The sequence below is a fragment of the Manis javanica genome, chromosome 2 (assembly GCF_040802235.1).
Source record: "Manis javanica isolate MJ-LG chromosome 2, MJ_LKY, whole genome shotgun sequence".
NCBI lineage: Eukaryota > Metazoa > Chordata > Mammalia > Pholidota > Manidae > Manis > Manis javanica.
In genome coordinates this window covers 221,419,015-221,443,060 of record NC_133157.1, presented here as the reverse complement: position 1 = coordinate 221,443,060, position 24,046 = coordinate 221,419,015, and the positions used below count along the sequence as shown (strand labels likewise).

Below are 24,046 nucleotides of genomic sequence, written 5' to 3'. Positions count from 1 at the left end.
GATGTCTGATTTGGGCTTGCAAGTTCCCGCCACCTGGCTGACCCAGACAGGACTGCAGCTGTAAGATCATGCTCTTTAAGAACCTGCCTGTCTAACCTTAGGCAGACCTACTCTGTTACTTCATTACAATAAAATTACTTTGCTTTTTTGCCTTTGTTTTCACTCTGACTTCCTTGTGTCTCTGAACTACATTCCTTCCCAACAATTGGACATCCATATGCGAACAGAAAAAAAAAAAAAAAAACTCAGACAAGATGTTGCACCTTATAAGAATGAACTCAAATGCATCATAGACCTAAATGTAAAATGAAAATAAGCAGTATGCGAATCTAGCTCTAGAGAATGGCATGACTCTGTAAACAAAAGTATAGAAAGAATGGTGCTTAGTTAGCAATAGCAGTAATTATTCAGCATAACTGTTTTTATTTCTTTCCAAATCTGTGCATCTTGCAGATTTTCTGTAATGAGTTTGTATTATAAGGGGGAAATTGTGCTAGACCTTGAAGACAATATAATAAAATTCATTAATAAAAACAAGAATGGAAATTGTCAAAACAACCTGGACACTTGCAGAAGTTTATAAGGGTCATCCTTGGTCTCAGCCACCACTTCCTGAGAAGCATCAAGGTCTTTGAGCTTCCAGCCCACAGCGGGTCCTGATTCCCGCTTCTTCTCATTGATGGCTATTTTCTTTGCCAAGAAATGGAGGCTGGATGCCAGTGAAAATGGCATAAAAGCAATGATAAAATAGGGGGGGAAATCAGTCAACTTTTTTATTACTCTTAAATGAGTCAAAGGCTTGCAGCCACCCAAGGGACCTCTATTTAATGAAGAGAAAAAACAAACAAACCGGCTGATGCTCGGTAAGAACACAGCTGTTCCGTGTTTCACCCGACCCCAGCCCTGTCTTCCACAATCAAGTTCAGAGATAGTCCTGATAGGATCAGCCCGCATTCCCTGCAACCCACCTCATTTAGGAAGAATTTTAATCAAGCCTTTGTTCTGACTTGTCTGGTGGCTCCTTGTTGGATGGCTCAAAGGGTTTGCCATTATTTTCACTAACCAAACTAGCCTCCTTCCTGAGCAGGAGGAGGGGCGGCAGCATTTGAGGAAAATATTTACAGGCTATTTATTGCCTTTGCTCCATGGCCTGAGGGACAGAGAGCGTTGGTGTAGCTGAGGGAATGAGGGGCTGCGTGTAAAGGTTCTGGAAAACGCCAACACATTCCGGGAATCCAACACACACATGCTCAGCAAAGACCCGAGACACCCTGGGCTGCACCTTCTGCTCATCTGGAGGGTCTGTACAAGCAGGAAGTGAGGGCTGAGGTTCTGGGGGGCCCGGGGGGCGTCCCTTAGAGGGCAGGATCGCCGCTGTCCTGCGAGCCGGCGGGCAATGGGGGTCCTGCCCTGCCCCTGACGGGCACGAGCGCTGGGCCCGGGGCCCACGGGGAGCCCCTTTCAAGGTCACTGGGGGGCTGGACCCACCTGGGCGGTGCGCGGGGTGACCCCGGGGGGGCCGGGCACGAGCGCTGAAGGCTCGTGGCGCGGGCGGAGCCCCACTGGTCCCGGCCAGGACGCGCCTGTTCCTGGGCCTCTGGCGCCCGACCCGCCGCCCGGCCGTCGGGAGGGGCCGCCTGCCTCCCGGCTCCCGGCCCCGGGCTGGCGGCTGCGTTCCCCGGGCGGCCTGGGGGGGCCGCGCTGCCGGGCTCTGCGCCGAGGGGCGGCGGGGGCGCGGCCTCCCCGGGCACGTGGGCCCCAAGGCCCCCAGGCCGGCGGGGACGGAGCGGGGCTGGGGGGTGGGGGAGGAGGCGCGCAGGTGAGGCCCGAGGCCCGACCTCAGAGCCAGGTTAGGGTCCCAGCCCGGAACAGAGCCTGAGGCGGACGCTGGGAGGAGGCGTCCTGGGCAGGGGAGGGGCGCAGGGGAGGCTGCTGTGGCTACTGGGGGAGACTCGGCCATCCCGCCCGCATGTGATGGCAAAGCGCCGCAGCGGCAGCCCCGGCGGCTGGGCCGCCCCCACCCCGTCCGCCCCGCGCCGCTCTTTCCGGGAAGGTTCAAGACGAGCAAACACACTCCCGCGGCGTTAGTGATGGCGCCGCCACGGTCCAGCAAAGGCCAGGCAGCATCCAGGCGTGCTTAGTGCCGTCAAGGGATACCCGAGCCCTGGCATTTCTTGGGCCGGAGACAGAAAGTGAACAAAATCCCACACACCCCGCCCTCTGGCAGCACCCACATGGGGTCCTGGCAGTACCCACTCCCTTACAGATTGAATTATTCTACCCTGCAGGGAGCCTTGGCCAAATGGGGGCCCTGGGCCGATGCGAGGCTGCACATCTGTAGAAGTACAAGGAAAATTCTTAGGGAGCTGGGAATGAGACAAGCCCTCTGCGCCCCTGTTTTGAAGGCCCTGATGGGGCCACATTCACTGCAGAAATGAAATGAAAGCCAAGATTCTCCAGCGGCCCCCCCGCCCCCCATGGGACACCCATATCCATGCTGAGCCCGACTGCGGGGCACGACACTTAAGATGCTGGGCAGTCATTACCGATCTGGGGGAAACTGACAAATCCAGGAATAGGCCCAGGCTGTGGGAAAGACCCGAGTCGGGGAGGAAGCATGAGAAGCCAAATGACTATTCTAATCAGCTGTACGGGGTCTGGGGAACGTAACCCGGAAGCAAAGTTGTTTGACCCAATGGGTTTGATGGTCAGCCTGGGAAGAGCCTTAAAACCTGAGCCAGAGTTCAGACCTGCTCCACCTGCCCCCGCCGTCCCCGATGCCCCCTCGCTCCAGCAGTGGTTTCAGGAGTACAGCACATTTTCTGGTAGGTGCCTCCCCCTCCCTGCCTCCAGGTGAGGGCCATTGTTGGCGACCAGAGGCCTCCTGTGGAGCTCACTATTCACTGGTCCCTCAGAAATAAAAGGTGGCAGCTCTAGTGGATGGAGCCTAATCTGAGTACATGATATGGCCCTTAAGATTTCTGACCTCCTCAGTGCCGTTGATGGTTATGGGGGCAAATGGTTGCACTCAGGAAGGCCCCTTTGACACTGCAGAGTGGGCCTTCTTCCCCCAAGAATATGAGGCCTTTGCCTTTCCAATGCCAGAGAACAAACTGAACGCTGCTAGCCACCAAGGTCAACTCTACAAACCTCTATTGGTGAAGTCTGCCTGTAGGTTGGAGAAATCAAATCAAGGTTAAAGGGAAATAATGAATGGGGGGACCTATGTCCATCCCCACTGTAAAGAGTAGTAACTGTAAACAGTAAAAATGCCTGGGGTGCATAAGGAGATAGGAAAAACTATCCAAGAATTGCACCTGGTGGATATTTTACACCCTGCCCATAATGCTTTCAACAGCCCCGAATAAAATGAAGAAAAATAAAATCTGTAAGAGCTATGATGGGGGTGGAGGGAGGGGGTGTGTGCAGGGCACCATCAGCATACACACTGGAAGTTTCAAGAGAGGAGAGAGAAAGGAGTAGAAAAAATACTTGAAAAAATAATGGCTAAAATTTTCCCAAATTAGGTGAAAACATTACATATACAGTAAGTTGAACAAATACCAAGCAGGGTAAATTCAAGAGATCCACCAAAATACATCGTGATTAAGTTCCTGAAGACAAAGACAAAGCTCCTCACAAGCAGCCAGAGAAGCAGGTCAAGGACAAGCAGGGGTCAGAAAGATGAACAGTTCCTCATCAGAAGCCTTAGTGGCCAGCAGGCGGGCGGACGGCTATTCAAATGGCTCAGAGAAAAAGAGCTGACAACCAAAGGTTTCTGTATCTGGCAAAACTGTCTTTCAAAGTTGGAGAAATTAAGACATTCTCAGATAAAACGTGAGATTTTCTTGCTATCAGCCCTGCCCTGTAACAAATGCTAAAGGGAATTGTGCAGACTGAAAAGAAAGGACACCAGGTAGTAACTCAAATCCTCAGAAAAACAAAAAATGAAAAACTGAGAAATGTGACTATGTATGCAAATATATATAAAAAAGAGTACAAATGTAAATTTTTTTTGTATTTTTTTCATTCTTTCTCCTCTTGAAACTTAAGATTTCAACTCTTGCACTCTCTTATCTCCAGTTCATTACAGGTTCTAAATATTATGGATTCTCCTGTTAATCCGAAAGAGCTGTCCTGTGAATCCTGAACTCCAGGTAATTTTAATGATCCACCTCCTTTATAACATTTTGACAGTTTTTTTTTTCATTTTCATGACTTTGCTATAACTAGAGTGCATCTAATAGGCTCGTTTTTGAAAGTGTTACTGCACTGTTAGCTCCAGAATAATGCTAAGGCCCTTGTATAGTTCTCAATTTATCAGCCTGTAAGGAAGGTCTTCAATGATCTTGCTTGTGGCTATGAGCTTCAAAAGTGGAGTACACAAAGAAATACTTAAAAATGACTTTTTATTTAAGTGTGATTGACATTCAACATCCTGTTAGTTTCAGGTGTACATCATAGCGATTCAATGTATTTATATATACAAAATGATCCCCACAATATGCCTAGTTACCATCTATAACCATACATTATGAAAATATTATTGACTATATCCCTAAGTTGTACAATATATTTCCATGACATTTATTTTATAACTGGAAGTTTGTACCTCTTCATCCCCTTAACCTATTTTCCTACACCCCATTCCTGTCCACTCAGGTAATGAACGTTTCTTGTATCTAAGAATGTTTCTGTTTTGTTTGTTCATTTGTGTATTTTTTTTAGATTCTACCTACAAATGAAATCATATGGTGTTTGTTTTTCTCTGGCTTATTTCACTTAGTGTAATACCTTCTAGGTCCATCCATGTTGTTGTAATTGGCAAGATTTCATGCCTTTTATGGCTGTGTGATATACCACTGTATATATAAATGTAGTATATGTACATTTTCTCTATCCATTCATCAGTTGATGGACACTGAGGTTGCTTCCACATCTTGGCTAGTGTAAATAATGCCGCAATGAACATAGGGGTGCATATATCTCTTCAAATAGGTGTTTTTGTTTTCTTTGAATAAATACCAAGAGGTGAAATGGCTGGATCGTAAGGTTGTTCTAATTTAAATTTTTGAGGAGCTTCCTACTGTTTTCTATAGTGGCTGCACTGTTTTACATTCCCACCAACAGCGTATGGTCTCAATTCACTTCAGAACAAATGGATGTGTTATTTTTTGTCTTTTTGGTAACAGCCCATCTGGCAGGGGTGAGGTGATACCTCATTGTGGCTGTGGTTTGCCTTTCCCCTGATGATTAGTGATGCTGAGCATTTCTCATGTATCTGTCAGCCACCTGTGTGTCTCATCTGGAAAAATGTCTATTCAAGCCTGATGCTCACTTTTTTAACTGGGTTGTTTTGGTATCAAGTTGTGAAGTTCTTCATGCATTTTGGATGTTAATGCCTTATTGGGTGTATGATTTGCGAATATCTTCTCCCATTCAGTGGGTTGCCTTTTCATTCTGCTGATGGTTTCCTTCGCTGTGCAAAAACCATTTCGTTTGATGTAATCCCATTTGTTTATTTTAGATTTTGCTGCCCTTGCCCAAGGAGACTGGTCCAAAGAACCATTGCTAGGACTGATGGCTAAGAGCTTACTGCCCCTGTTTTCTTCTAGGGTTTTATAGTTTCAGGTCTTGCGTTTAAGTCTTTAATCTGTTTTGAATTTATTTTTGTATATGGTGTAAGATAGTAGTCTAGTTGTATTGCTTTGCATAATTTTGGTGAATTTTTAATCATTGGGAGCTTCTCCTAATCCCAGCCACCTCAACGCACAAAATGTGCAGACTAATTAATAATTGAGGAATTACCACTGACAGTAGGATATTGACAGGCTGGATTACAAACTGAGAAAGGCTAATAGAATGGGGTGGGTTTTTGGAAACTATCTGTTGAGGAGAACAGTTGAAGAGACTGATAACATTAATCTTAGAAAAGGAGAGATTAAAATAGTGCTGTTTCAAAAATGCTTTTAAGTTACTAGAAGACTTTGATTTTGCCACAATTAAGATCCTACATGACAGAGCTGAAAAGGAGAGCTACTGCCATTGAAACAAGGTCAGAAACCTTGAAACCAGACTCTGGGGCTTCACTCTTATCTCTTTCTGGGATCCGTCCTGGGGGTATAGAACGGGGCTTTTTTTAAGAAGAGGTTTTCAGATACTCTGTCATAAGATACTATAAATTCCATCATAAAGAATACATGAAAATAATTAAATTGATCTAAAAGAGCTTCAAGTCTGTCTTTAAAAAGTATAACTGGCTTATAATAGAACATAGCCTAGTGTGATGGTTATTTTAATAATGATGATTTCTACTAGTTATTGGGGTGATAACTATGGGTGTGGATCACAGTTTAGACACCAGAACCCTTACTCCTGCGCTTTTTTACCTTGGGTAAATGTCTTAAACTATCTATGATTGAGTTTCTTCAGTTGTCAAGTGGGCATATAATACACTTTTTTCATTAGTGTTATGTCAAGTGATTAATTTAATACCTGTGATACATTTAGAATGATGTCTAGCACCTGGATGGTAATAAATACTATTAAGTATATTGAAAAATAAGTAAACAAGTCAATACACAGATAAGTAAATAAATCCATACACAAAAATTTACAGGTGTTGTGTGCAAGTTAATTATTTGTGAAATTAAAACCACAGAGGTTTAATGACAAAAGAGAGTTTGTTTAAACTCTCTGTTAAAGAGCAAAATTCAACTTTGTATCTGATAATGAATTTGTCACATTCTTTATCAATACACCAACATTCGTCTCAGTTCACTTTAGAACAAATCGACATTTTCTCTTAAATAACTCTTGGGTGTAATTTCATTTTGTCCAAATGAACATCCAGTGTCAGAGTCCTGATATATGTGGATTTACCTCTAATATAATATAAAATTTAAAGATCTGCTCACATGGTGAGTTTTCAAAACTGAGACCTAATGGTAGGTTGTGTGATAATAAAATACACAAGGTTCTGGATAGAAAGGAGTCAGACTCCAAGTAGCAGACCAGCATTGTGAGAATGCAAATGCGATCCAGATGTTCCCAGGCCCATGAAAACAGGCAGAAATCACTTACACTGCGGCAAGAATCTTGTGAGAGTAGTGGGATAGAAACTCAGTTTAGGATTAAATCATTTTGGTGTCCAAGTTGAGCTACTCTTCTCTCTCCCACATCCTGATGAGAACCAGTCCAGAGTGTGGCTGACAAGCAGCCAGCCGGGGGTCCTGGCAGCACCCCCCACTACCACCAACTGAATTTCATACTAACATGGCAAGGAGTTTGCAGTGAGTTTGAAACGACCCACTGTTAGTTTATAATTTCCCCTTTGACATTGCAACTGGTGATGTTAATATAAGAGAATGAGTTCAGTATGTCTGAGGATGTTCTTTCTATGTTAGAGGTCATTTGGAAAAGTCTGTCTATAAATAAAGCCTTTCTATGTTGGACTTCTTTGTGCACACCCTACTGCCACATAAAATATTTAATACAAGAGAGAGGAAATGCTAGGTATTTTATTTCTTTAGTAATGTTTCTCTGTTAGATGGTTTCAGGGTAGGAATCGGAGATTGTAGAGCTGCTATGTAGGGAACGCCCCTGTCTCCATCCCTGCACAGCTTCTAGGATGCGGCTGCTTTGGGTGTCAGGATGAACTCGTCCACCGGCTGTCACTGTGGTGTTGTTAGGGCCTCAGTACTAACAGATGTGTCCTTGGATGAATAAACTGAAAGGCCCAGCTGATGTGTTGGCTCAGTGTGTTTTATATAAGGTGTCGAGCTGGAAATGAGTGTGACAGTATTACCAGCCTAATTGTTATCACCTTCAAGGGCACCAAAACTATCAGATTATCCTCTGATAAAAAGTTATCTTCTGTATTAAAAGAAATACAGAGGAACTTTGATTCTACATCAAAGGTCGGCAAACTTTGAAGGGTAAGACAGTTGTGACTTCTGTTTAAGATGCTTTGCTGACAGGCGGAGCCAAGATGGTGGCATGAGTAGAGCAGCATTAATCTCCTCCCAAAACCACATTTATCTATGAAAATATAACAAAGACAGCTCTTCCTAAAATAGAGACCAGAGGACACAGGGAAACATCCAGACCACATCCACACGTGCGAGAACCCAGCGCCTCGAGAAGGGGGTAAGATACAAGCGCCGGCCTGGCGGGATCCGAGCGCCCCTCCTCCCAGCCCCCAGTGGGAAGAGAGAGATCTGAGCGGGAGGGAGAAGGAGCCCAGGATGGCTGAACACCCAGCCCCAGCCATCCAGACCAGAGCGCAGACACAGTGCATTCGTGGGGTCCTGGGAAACAGAGCAGTAGGACCGGTGAGTGGGTGCCTGAGGCCGATGCTGGAGACCAAAGAAGCGGGAGTGGCCTTTTTTTTTTTTTTTGCGAGTGCTTTTTGTAAGTCTTAAAGGGACAGGGACCCTAATACTAGGGAAACAGGGAAGCAAGACCAGTGAGCGGGTGCCTGAGACTGGCGCCTGAGGACAAAGAAAATCGTGCGTGTTTCTTTCTTTCTTTTTTTTTTTAATTTATTAATTTAATTTTTTTTTCTCTCTTTTGTTGTTGCTGTTGTTTTGGTTTGGAGAGTGCTCTTTGGAAGTCTTAAAGGGGAAGGGCAGGACACTTAGCCCAGAGGCAGGGAATCTGGGGATCTCTGGGCACTCTAACCCCCTGGGCAGCAGGGAGCACAGAGGCCTCTTACGGAGATAAATAGCTTCCTGGCCGCTCCCCCTCCAACGGGGCTCCACCATTTTGGAGCAGCAGCCCGAGCCAGGCCACGCCCACAGCAACAGCAGAGATAAACTACATAGCAGCTGGGCAGGAAGCAGAAGCCCTGTCTGCGCACAGCTGCCCAGCACAAGCCACTAGAGGTCGCTGTTCTCCCAGGAGAGGAAGCCCACAAACCAACAAGAAGGAAAGCTCTTCCAGCTGTCACTCGTACCAGCTCTGCAAACTATCTCTATCACCATGAAAAGGCAAAACTACAGGCAGACAAAGATCACAGAGACAACACCTGAGAAGGAGACAGACCTAAACAGTCTTCCTGAAAAACAATTCAAAATAAAAATCACGAATATGCTGACAGAGATGCACAGAAAAATGCAAGAGCAATGGGATGAGATGCAGAGAAAAATGCAAGAGCAATGGGATGAAGTCCGGAGGGAGATCACAGAGGTCAGGAAGGAGATCACAGAAGTGAAACAAACCCTGGAAGGATTTATAAGCAGAATGGATAAGATGCAAGAGGCCATTAAAGGAATAGAAACCAGAGAACAGGAACGTATAGAAGCTGACATAGAGAGAGATAAAAGGATCTCCAGAAACGAAACAATACTAAGAGAACTATGTGACCAATCTGAAAGGAACAATATCCATATTATAGGGGTACCAGAAGAAGAAGAGAGAAGAAAAGGGATAGAAAGTCTCTTTGAAGAACTAATTGCTGAAAACTTCCCCAAACTGGGGGAGGAAATAATCGAACAGACCATGGAAATACACAGAACCCCCAACAGAAAGGATCCAAGGAGGACAACACCAAGACATATAATAATTAAAATGACAAGGAACAAGGACAAGGAAAGAGTTTTAAAGGCAGCTAGAGAGAAAAAGGTCACCTATAAAGGAAAACCCATCAGGCTAACATCAGACTTCTCAACAGAAACCCTACAGGCCAGAAGAGGATGGCATGATATATTTAATACAATGAAACAGAAGGGCCTTGAACCAAGGATACTGTATCCAGCACGACTATCATTTAAATATGATGGCGGGATTAAACAATTCGCAGACAAGCAAAAGCTGAGCGAATTTGCTTCCCACAAACCACCTCTACAGGGCATCTTACAGGGACTGCTCTAGATGGGAACACTCCTAAAAAGAGCACAGAACAGAACACACAACATATGAAGAATGGAGGAGGATGAATAAAAAGGGAGAGAAGAAAAGAATCTAGACAGTGTATATAACAGCTCAATAAGCGAGCTAAGTTAGGCAGTAAGATACTAAAGAAGCTAACCTTGAACCTTTGGTAACCACGAATCTAAAGCCTGCAATGGCAATAAGTACATATCTCTCAATAGTCACCCTAAATGTAAATGGACTTAATGCACCAAACAAAAGACAAGGAGTAATAGAATGGATAAAAAAGCAAGACCCATCTATATGCTGCTTACAAGAAACTCACCTCAAACCCAAAGACATGCAAAGACTAAAAGTCAAGGGATGGAAAAACATATTTCAGGCAATCAACAGTGAGAAGAAAGCAGGGTTTGCAGTACTAATATCAGACAAAATAGACTTCAAAACAAAGAAAGTAACAAGAGATAAAGAAGGCCACTACATAATGATAAAGGGCTCAGTCCAACAAGAGGATATAACCATTCTAAATATATATGCACCCAATACAGGAGCACCAGCATATGTGAAACAAATACTAACAGAACTAAAGAGGGAAATAGACTGCAATGCATTCATTTTAGGAGACTGCAACACACTACTCACCCCAAAGGATAGATCCACCGGGCAGAAAATAAGTAAGGACACACAGGCACTGAACAACACACTAGAACAGATGGACCTAATAGACATCTATGGAACTCTACAACAGGATATACATTCTTCTCAAGTGCACATGGAACATTCTCCAGAATAGACCACATACTAGCCGACAAAAAGAGCCTCAGTAAATTCCAAAATACTGAAATTCTACCAACCAATTTTTCAGACCACAAAGGTATAAAACTAGAAATAAATTCTACAAAGAAAACAAAAAGGCTCACAAACACATGGAGGCTTAACAACATGCTACTAAATAATCAATGGATCAATGAACAAATCAAAATAGAGATCAAGGAGTATATAGAAACAAATGACAACAATAACACAAAGCCCCAACTTCTGTGGGATGCAGCGAAAGCAGTCTTAAGAGGAAAGTATATAGCAATCCAGGCACACTTGAAGAAGGAAGAACAATCCCAAATGAATAGTCTAACATCACAATGATCAAAACTGGAAAAAGAAGAACAAATGAGGCCTAAAGTCAGCAGAAGGAGGTACATAATAAAGATCAGAGAAGAAATAAACAAAATTGAGAAGAATAAAACAATAGCAAAAATCAATTAAACCAAGAGCTGGTTCTTTGAGAAAATAAACAAAATAGATAAGCCTCTAGCCACACTTATTAAGAGAAAAAGAGAATCAACACAAATCAACAGAATCAGAAATGAGAATGGAAAAATCACGACAGACTCCACAGAAATACAAAGAATTATTAAAGACTACTATGAAAACCTATATGCCAACAAGGTGGAAAACCTAGAAGAAATGGACAACTTCCTAGAAAAATACAACCTCCCAAGACTGATGAAGGAAGAAACACAAGAGTTAAATAAACCAATTATGAGCAAAGAAATTGAAGCGGTAATAAAAAAACTACCCAAGAACAAAACCCCGGAGCCGGATGGATTTACCTCAGAATTTTATCAGACACACAGAGAAGACATAATACCCATTCTCCTTAAAGTGTTCCAAAAAATAGAAGAGGAGGGAATACTCCCAAACTCATTCTATGAAGCCAACATCACCCTAATACCAAAACCAGGCAAAGACCCCACCAAAAAAGAAAATTACAGACCAATATCCCTGATGAATGTAGATGCAAAAATACTCAATAAAATATTAGCAAACAGAATTCAACAGTATATCAAAAGGATCATACACCATGACCAAGTGGGATTCATCCCAGGGATGCAAGGATGGTACAACATTCGAAAATCCATCAACATCATCCACCACATCAACAAAAAGAAAGACAAAAACCACATGATCATCTCCATAGATGCTGAAAAAGCATTGGACAAAATTCAACATCCATTCATGATAAAAACTCTCAGCAAAATGGGTATAGAGGGAAAGTACCTCAACATAATAAAGGCCATATATGATTAACCCACAGCCAACATTATACTGAACAGCGAGAAGCTGAAAGCATTTCCTCTGAGATCGGGAACTAGACAGGGATGCCCACTCTCCCCCCTGTTATTTAACATAGTACTAGAGGTCCTAGCCACGGCAATCAGACAAAACAAAGAAATACAAGGAATCCAGACTGGTAAAGAAGAAGTTAAACTGTCACTATTTGCAGATGATATGATACTGTACATAAAAAACCCTAAAGACTCCACTCCAAAACTACTAGAACTGATATCGGAATACAACAAAGTTGCAGGATACAAAATTAACACACAGAAATCTGTAGCTTTCCTATACACTAACAATGAACCAATAGAAAGAGAAATCAGGAAAACCATTCCATTCACAATTGCATCAAAAAGAATAAAATACCTAGGAATAAACCTAACCAAAGAAGTGAAAGACCCATACCCTGAAAAGTACAAGAAATTAAAGGGGACACTAACAAATGGAAACTCATCCCATGCTCCTGGCTAGGAAGAATTAATATCGTCAAAATGGCCATCCTGCCCAAAGCAATATACAGATTTGATGCAATCCCTCTCAAATTACCAGCAACATTCTTCAATGAACTGGAGCAAATAATTCAAAAATTCATATGGGAACACCAAAGACCCCGAATAGCCAAAGCAATCCTGAAAAAGAAGAATAAAGTAGGGGGGATCTCACTCCCCAACTTCAAGCTCTACTACAAAGCCATAGTAATCAAGACAATTTGGTACTGGCACAAGAACAGAGCCACAGACCAGTGGAACAGATTAGAGACCCCAGAAATTAACCCAAACTTATATGGTCAATTAATATTTGATAAAGGAGCCATGGACATACAATGGGGAAATGACAGTCTCTTCAACAGATGGTGCTGGCAAACTGGACAGCTACATGTAAGAGAATGAAACTGGACCATTGTCTAACCCCATACACAAAAGTAAATTCAAAATGGATCAAAGACCTGAATGTAAGTCATGAAACCATAAAACTCTTAGAAAAAAACATAGGCAAAAACCTCTTAGACATAAACATGAGTGCCCTCTTCTTGAACATATATCCCTGGGAAAAGAAAACAACAGCAAAAATGAACAAATGGTACTATATCAAGCTGAAAAGCTTCTGTACAGCAAAAGACACCATCAATAGAACAAAAAGGAACCCTACAGTATGGGAGAATATATTTGTAAATGACAGATCCAATAAAGGCTTGACATCCAAAATATATAAAGAGCTCACACGCCTCAACAAACAAAAAACAAATAACCCAATTAAAAAATGGGCAGAGGAACTGAACAGACAGTTCTCCAAAAAAGAAATACAGATGGCCAACAGACACATGAAAAGATGCTCCGCATTGCTAATTATCAGAGAAATGCGAATTAAAACTACAATGAGGAATCACCTCATACCAGTAAGAATGGCTGCCATCCAAAAGACAAACAACAACAAATGTTGGCGAGGCTGTGGAGAAAGGGGAACCCTCCTACACTGCTGGTGGGAATGTAAATTAGTTCAACCATTGTGGAAAGCAGTATGGAGGTTCATCAAAATGCTCACAACAGACCTACCATTTGACCCAGGAATTCCACTCCTAGGAATTTACCCTAAGAACGCAGCAATCAAGTTTGAGAAAGACAGATGCACCCCTATGTTTATCGCAGCACTATTTACAATAGCCAAGAATTGGAAGCAACCTAAATGTCCATCGGTAGATGAATTGATAAAGAAGATGTGGTACATATACACAATGGAATACTACTCAGCCATTAGAAGAGGAAAAATCCTACCATTTGCAGCAACATGGATGGAGCTGGAGGGTATTATGCTCAGTGAAATAAGCCAAGTGGAGAAAGAGAAATACCAAATGATTTCACTCATCTGAGGAGTATAAGAACAAAGGAAAAACTGAAGGAACAAAACAGCAGCGGAATTACAGAACCCAAAAATGGATTAACAGGTACCAAAGGGAAAGGAAATGGGGAGGATGGGTGGGCAGGGGGGGATAAGGGGGGGAAGAAGAAGGGGGGTATTAAGATTTGCATGCATGGGGGGGAGGGAGAAAGGGGAGGGAGGGCTGTACAACACAGAGAGGACAAGTAGTGATTCTACGTTTTGCTATGCTGATGGACAGTGACTGTAATGTGGTTTTTAGGGGGGACCTGATATAGGGGAGAGCCTAGTAAACATAGTATTCTTCATGTAAGTGTAGATTAATGATAACAAACAACAACAACAAAAAAAAGCAGTTCCTGTGTGGTGACCTCCAATGAGTTCTACACAATGGTATAAAGGGCACATAAAAGTGTAGGCAAAGGGTTTGTTTGTGTTTATACAGAGGATCAAAGCCTAATTTGGCTACCCTGAAAATGAACTAAGATACGATATGAAAAAGAACTTCTAACATCAGCACTGTCTGGAAGACTCTTGCCATAAGATGATCATCAAAAAACCCCAACAAAGATCCACGCGCTGCTACAGGTGTAGCTGCATCCATCCCACCGGTTCCTGGACTTGCCATGGGAATGAAGAAGGAGATATCTAAGCTGGCCTGTGCATACAGTAAAACAACAAATTTGACTGGATCTATACTGTCGGAACTCAACCAAGAATTAGGAGAAGTGCAAGTTGTAGCGCTCCAAAATCTTACAACTACAGATTTCTCTCAGACGGTTCAAGTTCAGTTGGACAATATCCACCGTATCATAGATAAGTTTTCACAAATGCCTAAGGTGCCTAACTGGTTTTCTTGGCTTCACTGGGGATGGCTGGTAATTATAGATCTGCTTTGGTTATGTAACTGTACTCCTATTATGTTAATGTGTGTGCGCAATTTAATTAGTAGTTAAAACCTATACATGCTGAAGTTACTCTACAAGAAGATATGTCAAAGAAATAATCAATCTTCCCATGTTTTCTTCCGCCTGCTACTTCTATAGCTTTTCTTCTTCCTTCCTAATTACAACCCCTAAATAGAATTCGTGCCTCATATCGAATTTACCGTGTATCACAATTCTTCCAGTGCTAAAGATACCTGAAGACAAATGCTGGGCATAGAAGCCACAGGGCATAAATATCCAAAGAAGTAAAAAAACTAACCTTTTCAAACAATAAGGCTTCTCTCTCACTTACCAACTTTACATTTCCCTGTATGGCCCTGGAAGATGACTGGTTAGCCAGAGACGGGTAAGATTCCTCAAGGGAGGAACAACCTAAGACAGGCACAGTTGTAGGGGGGCCATCAGGTGAGAAATTGGGGATCAACAGAGGTGAGGCTTAGATCCTCTCCCCCACTGTTCTGAGAGAAATCTGCTGCATCCGTGAATGTTTTATTGCCCTTGTGTAGCTTGGATTAACACATAGTCTACAGGCACACACATGATCATCTACATCTGCTCTCTTACAACACTAAGGTATGTTTTCTACCTTTATCTCACATCTACCTACCACTTCAGCATTTTATTAAAAATAATAATAATAAAGAGAGAAATGTGGTATCCACATATAAATCAAGTATAAAAATCAAATGAATATTCATATTTGAACTGTTTATAGTTAATAATGCATGATCAAAACTGAAAGTTTCTGTGATGACTGCCCTTGTACTGTTCACCATGTAATTTACTCACTATGTAAGAATTTGTTCTCCATGTAAGAACTTGTTCGTTATGCTTCAGAAGATTGGAGACTGATGATAATTAGGCTTGGGGTGGATTAATGATTATACATTGAGCATTGAGACCCCTATACAGAATTTTATTGTTGTTAATAACCATTTGATCAATAAATAGGAGAGATGCCCTCACAAAAAAAAAAAAAAGTACACACTTCCAATTGTAAAATAAATAAATAACCGGGATGTAATGTATAGCATAGGGAATATAGTCAAAATATTGTAACAACTTGGTATGGTGATAGCTGGTACCTAGAATTATCATGTATATAAATGTTGAATCACTGTGTTGTACACCTGAAACTAATGAAATACTGTGTGTCAACTACCCTTCAATAAAAAATAATTATCTAAAAAAAAAGATGCTTTGCTGAGAATAAAAATGGGGTATTAAACAGTAAAAATGAAAGACACTGTGTCTAGAAGGAGAATGTCATCATGACAGTGGAAGGTGAGAGAGTGTTTATCGCTCGAGTTGCTGCTTGGTTGAACGGTTTGCTCATGCATTCATTCACTCGGCCAGTGGTTGCTGAGTCTGTAAGGGTGCATACTGCCCTCAGACTCTTGTTTCTCATACTCAGACTCATCTCCTGTCGCTGATATTTGTATGTCCTGTGCCCTGACTACATTGAACTAAGTACAGTTCTTAGAAATCACTGTGCCATGTTATGCTTCTTAATAGTTATTAAGTGTGTGTTCATTTGGAACACTCATTTTCCTACCTAGGATTTTCCTAATCGTTTTTCAAGACCTTATCAAATTTTACATCTGTCACACTACCTAAGACTGCTTCAGGTCAGATTCCTTTTACTATGTTACCGTAATCTGCAACTTTGCAAACACAGAGCTGTTCTATTTCACAGAACTGAAGAGGAAAGGCGTAAGTTACCTGTGTGCTAACCAAATCCTTACACAGACATTTGAAGAAAAGAAGAGAGAAGAATGCATTGTGGAAAAACTAATCCTGGAAGATAAATTGTGAGAAGTAGGAATTAACTTCAAAGTTCATATTAATGTCCTCTGTGATTTCAGGAGCGCATTACGTCCATGAAAGGCGAGCTGGAACGCGCAACAGAAAAAGCAGCAAACATTCCAAGCAAAGGAGCCGCTGGTTAAGAACTGGGCTTGGGCCTGGAGGGTGGAGAAGGGGCAGAAGGCAGAGCTGAGTCGGAAGCATTTGAGCTAATGAAGCCGCTAACTACCTCCAGCAGGCGGGTGATTCACAGCCACTCTACCTTTCAAGCCCATTAATGCCCCGTTTTGAATATCCAGGAGATGGATTATGTACTAACTACTTTGCACACTGGATTTACAGGGAGGATTTAGTGAAATATTTCCTCCTGTAATAAATCACACTGCGAATATTGATTATGGTGCTTTCCACTTATCTAAAAGTTTTATGTGTATTATATAAAAAAGCAGTGACTGTTTCAGTGGCAGGGTCTGAAGGGGAAGGATCTTGTCGAGAAAACAAATCTATGGACCTGTTCTCAAATATGTGAGGCCAGTGTCGTACAGTGAGGGATGAGTGTATGTATAATGCAAGCACTGCCAACTGGGACCAATTTATTAGATGCTGTACGAGTGCTAAACTGCCTTAAATCAATAGTTTGCGAGACGGCAGAAGGTTGGGCGTAATAAGTCATCATCTTAATGAAATATAGATTATTCCAAAACTATTAAACAAGCAGTTGATGTCAGGAAAATTGTTCACTTTTTCAGAGCTAAACAAAACCATCTATTTCAGAGGAGGGAAATCAATAGACATCTGTGGCCTGCCATGTAGGTTGAATATATAAATAAATGTATAGCTGAAATTACTCCTTGACGCTTAGTTGGGTTATACGGTGTCCGTTGTTACTTAATTTCTGAAAAGCACTTTTATATGGAGTGTGCTGACGTAAAGACAAGAAGGGGATCATCCTTGTCTGCCTCATCTGCATGTCTCTCTCCTTTTCCTCTTCTCTTTACTGCAACTCACGTAGCATCTGTTATGTGATAATAGGTAATAGATACTGTCCTGGGTGATTAATGTGGGTTAATTTAGCTAATATTTAAAAGAACACTGGGAAATAGGTATTACTACCTTGTGCCACCGTCTAAGTAATTGGTGTTCAGAATAAGTAAGTAATCAGCCCAGTGGTAAACATCTGGTGGGTGTCGAATTCAGCATGGGCTGCAGATCTTTGAATGGGCTCTGTTTTATGTTTGGAGATTTTGTGAACATTAAATCACTGTCCACATGGACACCAAATCGCTTCATGTTGCCCAAGTTCCAGTTTGCAGATGCCCACTTCCTTTGTGTGGCTATGGTGGTGAGTCCTATTCAAGAGCGATCCCCTTCCACATAGGCATTTCCCAGTATGGCCTGTCATTAAAATAACTGTGGGTCAAGGTCAGTAGGTCAGGTGCCCCAGACCATGCTGGAATTACAAGTGAGGTTTTTAAAAGGAAGGTGGAGACTTCTTTTTTTCCCATGGGGATTTTAAGATTGGGAAACATTCAAATAACAGACATCTTAGGCTCCTTGCCTACGTCCAGATCCTGAAATCTGCCATTAAAGCCTCATATCCCTAATAAAGGAGTAAGGAAAAAAAATCTACCACATTTCATTAACGTCATCAGTATATCCCTGATCCTCATTTTTTAGCCATATTACAGATATTTTAGTAAATTTTCATACATTTATTTACTCATGCATTTGACAGATATTTATTGAATGCCTTTTGTGTAATAAATAGGCTTGCTGGTGCTATTAAATATCATGGCAAAATTTTGGGGTAGACTTTAAGGCGAACATCTCCTTACAGATGGTAGAATGAGAGGAATGTTCCTTGACTTAAATTAAGAGGAAAATCCAGGGCTTGGTTGGGAGTTTGAATCCTTCCAAGGTATTTCCATATATGTCAGCTTGCCTGAATCCTTAGTAACTGCCAGCATTCCCTGCTTATGACCAAGTTCACTTATTTGTTTATGTTAATAAACATTTTTAAGGTATCTTTTTCATATTAGGTGCCAGGGATGAAATGATGTGTTTAAAAAAGACATAAACCCTGGGTTCCTAAAGCTTAGAGTACTGGGGAATAAAGTAACCAGATAGTTTTCCAGATAGGATGTGGTTACACTTGATGAGAAATCTCAGGAAGTTTCGGATTGCTAACATTAGGGGAGAACGTTCGGGGAGGTGGGACCTTGTTGGGTTAGCACAATTTCTCTAAAAATATCTATGTTTGAGGTGATTCTTGAAGCCTCAAGAAACTGGATGAAGAGGGGAAGCTCACTGAGCAATCAGAGCAGCATGAGAAAGGCCCGAGACCCCGGGTCACCTGGCATCATAAGGGGCATGAACAAGCCACAGTGGCAGAGCAGAAAGGCCAAATTACCCACACGGCATAGAGACAAAAGTGCAGAGCTGTAGTAGAGTTTTTAACATTTTGGTCTTTACCCTTCAAGATAGGGGGACATGGAGGGTATTGATCTGGAGAGCCACCCAAGCAGACAAGCTGAAGCCCTGAGCCTGCTCTCTGCCCCCAGGCATCTCCTACCCTAGGATGGAATGTGACCCCAAGGCTCTGCCTTTTTTACTTCACCTACTCACTGCTCACCTCCACTGATACCACACTCGTCTGGGACATTCCTGGTAAAAGTCCAAAGAGAAGAGAAGCTGTAGTGTGAAATGATTACACACTTAACTGGGTCTTACAGGGATATAAGCAGGTGAGACTAGTCCAGCGCGACCACTAGAGGCTCTCATTTTGGAGGAAACTGATTTATTTCTCTTGGTCCCAATATAACTTAACCAAATGTAATGGGTATGAAGCCATCCAGGGCTCTTATTGAGAAAAGGTGGGAGAGAAACTGCAAAAGTAGTGAAAAGTGAATGTAAACAACACGGTGGATATGTGCAGAGCAATGTGCATCATGCACGACCCACACATCAGAAGAAGGTGCATGGGGGTGCTATGTGAGGGGACATGGCTGCAGATGGCCGGAACATGAATTGGAATGTTAGAAACAAAGGTAGAGAGATATATTTGGCCTTCAAACAGAGCGTCCTCCAATCAGATGGCACAACCGGGAGGCCATAATGATGCAGAGATAATGTGTGTGATTTGTGAATGCTGGCATCAGTTCTCCTCCCAACAGCCTATGATGGATTGTGTAATAATCTTGTACAAATCCACACCAAATATTATAAACTATGGACACCAAACACATTTTTCTTTCCTGGCAAACTGATGCTCGAATATTTATTATGGAATGAGTGGTATGATGCAATTTGCTTCGGTCTTTACTTTGAATACCAGTACGCTCCAAAATAGAGTTAATGCTTTTCAGGCACTTCCCATGTCCTGGAGTTTTTGAATAATAGATTTATTCTCCTCTGATACCATTTTTTAAATAAGAGACTTTAGTCTTTATAGGCTTTTTTTTTCCCAAAAAAATTCATGGGATTTTTAATGCTTGCTCCTCCTGATTCTGTTACACTTGGTGATGTAACGTACATGAAAAGAAATTGAATGGAGGACCTGCCACTGTTCATTGACTATCCATGCATTTATCCATGTATATGTTACATCCAATTTATTAGAAATAAAGGACATGTATTTAGTGATCTAGCCTAAGCCAATCTATGGTGACATGTTTTAAAATGGGCTTTACCATGTAAAGAAAGGCAATATTCTGGCGTGGTCACTTGTCGGCAGCGTGACCTCAGGCAAGCTGCTTCGCTGTCTTGATGCATTCATTCTCTCTTTATAAATGGGGACAACGGTGATTCATATCATACTGGGAGGACTTAGCAATGTGAGGACACCCAGCAGGCTGTGGGCAAGAGGAACTCTTTTCTTCTTTAATAATTCTACCCAAACTAAAGTATTTAATGACTCTAACAAAGATAATAGCTGCAAAGATTTACATTTTATTTCTACCAAATGGTGCTGGTGAACATAGAGGGATAAAATGCTAATGAAAATGTCCTCTAATTTCTCCAGGCTGCTAAATTAAGCTGGAAATAGCAAAGCACCAGTGTTCTTTGCAGACGTTTTTCAACCCTTCAGCCTGTACTCCTTTCTTGGAATACCCCCCGTCCTAGCTTCTGTACTTTAGCTTCACACTTAGAGTTCTGGGCCCAGCTGGAACTCCAAAGTGTTAGGGAAAGAAGAATAAAATTATTAGCATTTAGCATTCAGTGAACACCATAATTTTGAAAACTCCCTGCCTAGGAGAACTTACAGTCTGGACAACACATGCTGGAAGACACTTTGGCACTTAAAAAAAGAAATAGCCAAAAATAAATCCTTCCAGGCCCCATTGGTTTAGAAAATGAAATAAATGTGATTCGGGGACGGCCCTTTTCCTTCTTTTCTGGGCAAGTTTTCATTATAATCCTGATCACCATGAGCACTATTTTAAGAATAAAATGAGAAGTTCTGTAAGCAGAAGCCCCGGGTCTCAGCACCCCCACATTACTCACAGAAAATGTAGAAAAATTGAAGGCTGATGTGTAATGTCCACAGAATGAGTTTGTTCCCTGTCCGTGCCTAACATTTGCTATATCTGGAATATTTCCCCCTTTTCTTTACCATGTGAGCTCCCATTTGTCTTTCAAATCCCAGTTCACCTGTCACCTCTTCTAAGGAGTCACCCGACCACTTCTACACATACAGCCAACTACTCCTTGCTTGGGGTTATCTTTATACCTCAGTTCTAAATATTGTCCCTCTGTCAAGCACAGTGCTCAGTATTTTACTTACATTGCATCATTTAATCCTAATACGAATGAATGTGTTATTATCTCCATGGAACAGGTGTAGAAGTACAAACCCATGACTGGGATTGAGTTATTTGCCCATGGTTGTACACCTGGCAGATGTCTGGACCTGAACTTGAATCCACATCTGCCCAGCCCCAGTATGGGGCTTCTAACCTACTCTCCCTCACTTCCTTTCCTCTGAATTTTCCCTAATTTCAACAGGGGTGGACAGGTTACTCACATCTGTTAGGTTCCACAGGATTTCAGCTGAGACAAGCAGTCGATCACCTCAGATCACTTAAGAGTACTCTAGATATAGATCATTAGATTTGCAGAAAGACAGGCCTGCGATCAGTTTCAAGTTCTGCCCCAGAGCTTTTAGCTTTGGCTGACTTCATTGAACTTTGAGCTGCAGCTTCCTTACGTGGATAATAGAGAAAACAAAACACCATCTTATATGCACGAAGTTTTACCTTATGATTTTGTGAGAGTTCGTTGAGATATTGACATGAAGCGGTTCATAAGGTGCTTGCTCTGTGGTGTCAATATGTGATGGCTCTAAGGACAATAGTGACGATTATCGTCATCCTCATCATTTGGAGGTGTCAAAACCAGCAAGGAGAATGAATTAGGAAATCTGAGTCTAGTAAAATGCTCTGGCACTTGTAGGTCCCTCTGCTTATGTCTTCATCTCCCTAATAATTCACATTAATGTCTTTCTTCATTTAGCAAATATTTGCTAAGTACTACTGTCTGCTGGGCTTGTCATTCTTTAGATTTTGGGTTAACTCTCCCTCTCTAGGGAAGCGCTTCCTGTCCACCTTATCTGAAAGAGGTCTCTCTTCTCTCCTTAGCACCCATTTGTTTGCTTCATATCTATATGTGTCAATTTTGTTTTCCTGTTTACTTGCTCTATGTCCATCGCCTCCATGGACCACAGCGCCCAGGACTTAGCACAGTGCTCAGCTCACTAGAACTGTCCAATCAATTTCAAGAATGAATGGTGGGAGCTAAAAACAGTCACGTGGAAGGAGCCAGAATAATTAACCCAAACTAGAAGATACATAAAAAGATATAAATATTATGTAAATAGAAACAAGGAAAAGCAGGGAACGAAGTAGAAAACTGAAAACACATCACAAAACGCACCCTATATCCAATACATGAGGAAATAAGCAAAAGAGAATAAAAACTACAGTGAAAGTATTTAGAAACAAAAATTAGACAAAGAAGGGGCCAAGGGACAGAAATGAAGTAGTGTGGGGCAGAATAATCCCATTTGCATAAAATTTTCCCCTCCTTTAACATATCCGCATAGTGTTTATGCTTACTAAAAATGCCGTCTTTGATGGCACCTGATGTAACTGATGGTTACTTTCAATTACTGTGAAGTTCTCACTGATTTTTTTTCATCTCTTTTCCATTTAATTTTTAAGTAACCATGTATAATTTTTTTTAATGAAACAATATACTTATTTCTACTCAAAAACAAACCATGATTAGATTCTAATGGTGATTCATTCTGGGAGATGCAGGAAAGGAATATTGTCATATTGTCCTGTATATTTTATGTATATTTTTCAATTGAAATCGAATTTTTTTTTCATTTGAAAACTATAGAGCAAATGCTGAGTTATCTGCAGTAATCATACAGCACAGTTCCTGTGGTCCTCTGCCAGCGTTTATATGCTAGCACAGCGGGACCTTTTAGGACATGTGCAGGTCAAATGTTAAGAATGGGGGCAAAGTTATACACCTTGTTTATTGATTCATTCTTGCATTTATGACACAGCATAATGAGTGTATTTGTTTGTCTACTAGAATATGAGGCCCGCAGCACAGAGTAACTGTCTTATATTTTTACTTTCTATAGAGCCTGGCACATTGTAAGTGCTTAATAAATTTCTTGAAAGAAAGTGAATTGTCTTAGCACTAACCAGCTGTGAAGGTTTGGCCATGCCATGTAACTTCACTTTGTCCCTCTTGATAAGAGCTTTTTCTATTATTTCCCCATCAGAACGTGATGTGGTCTCTGCTTGAAGAGCCATGTTTTCAGATGACAGAAATCCTTAGATACCTTGACTCAGGTGAGACGCTTGGGTTTCCTTCAAATAGAGATGGGGCTTCAGGAGCTCATCAACTGCTCCGTTTAATTACTTGCCGATTCACAGTGTGGAGTTTCTCATGATGCTAATGGAGCCCCTGAGAAAGCTGAGGGAATGGTATGAAATGTCCTGGTATTTTAATGGGGTTGGAAGTGGTGAATGTTAGATATAATTTAATGTATGGGAACTAATAGCTTTTGAAATAGTGGTGCTTCTTGACTATCAACTTGAAAGCTACTCAGAGTAATAGAACTTATTCCAACTCAGAGAAGTGTTACTTATTTTTATGTTCTTGATTTAAAGAGCAGAGTGATTGGCTCACATGTTAAGAGCACCAGTGGGTGGCACACAGTTATGGCTTAATTCAGTTATCTTTATTTTTTTAACCTTTTAAATATGAGCAAATTTAAAAAAATAAACACACATCCTGCTGTAGGTATATGTATTTATAATACAATTATATATGCCTTGATGTATTACCGTATATATTCATATATGTATATATAAAACCATATTAAATATTTTAATGTTTAAAAGTGA

At 41.6% G+C, this 24,046-nt stretch overlaps 1 long non-coding RNA gene across 1 annotated transcript; it reads left to right on the top strand.

The window, feature by feature from the left end:
• The first annotated feature begins 1,105 nt into the window (after window positions 1–1,105).
• Window positions 1,106–16,864, top strand: LOC140845494 (uncharacterized). Its single transcript, XR_012124297.1, has 3 exons — window positions 1,106–1,300; window positions 4,084–4,157; window positions 16,679–16,864. It is a non-coding gene; the product is annotated as an uncharacterized lncRNA (long non-coding RNA).
• Window positions 16,865–24,046: the final 7,182 nt, after the last annotated feature.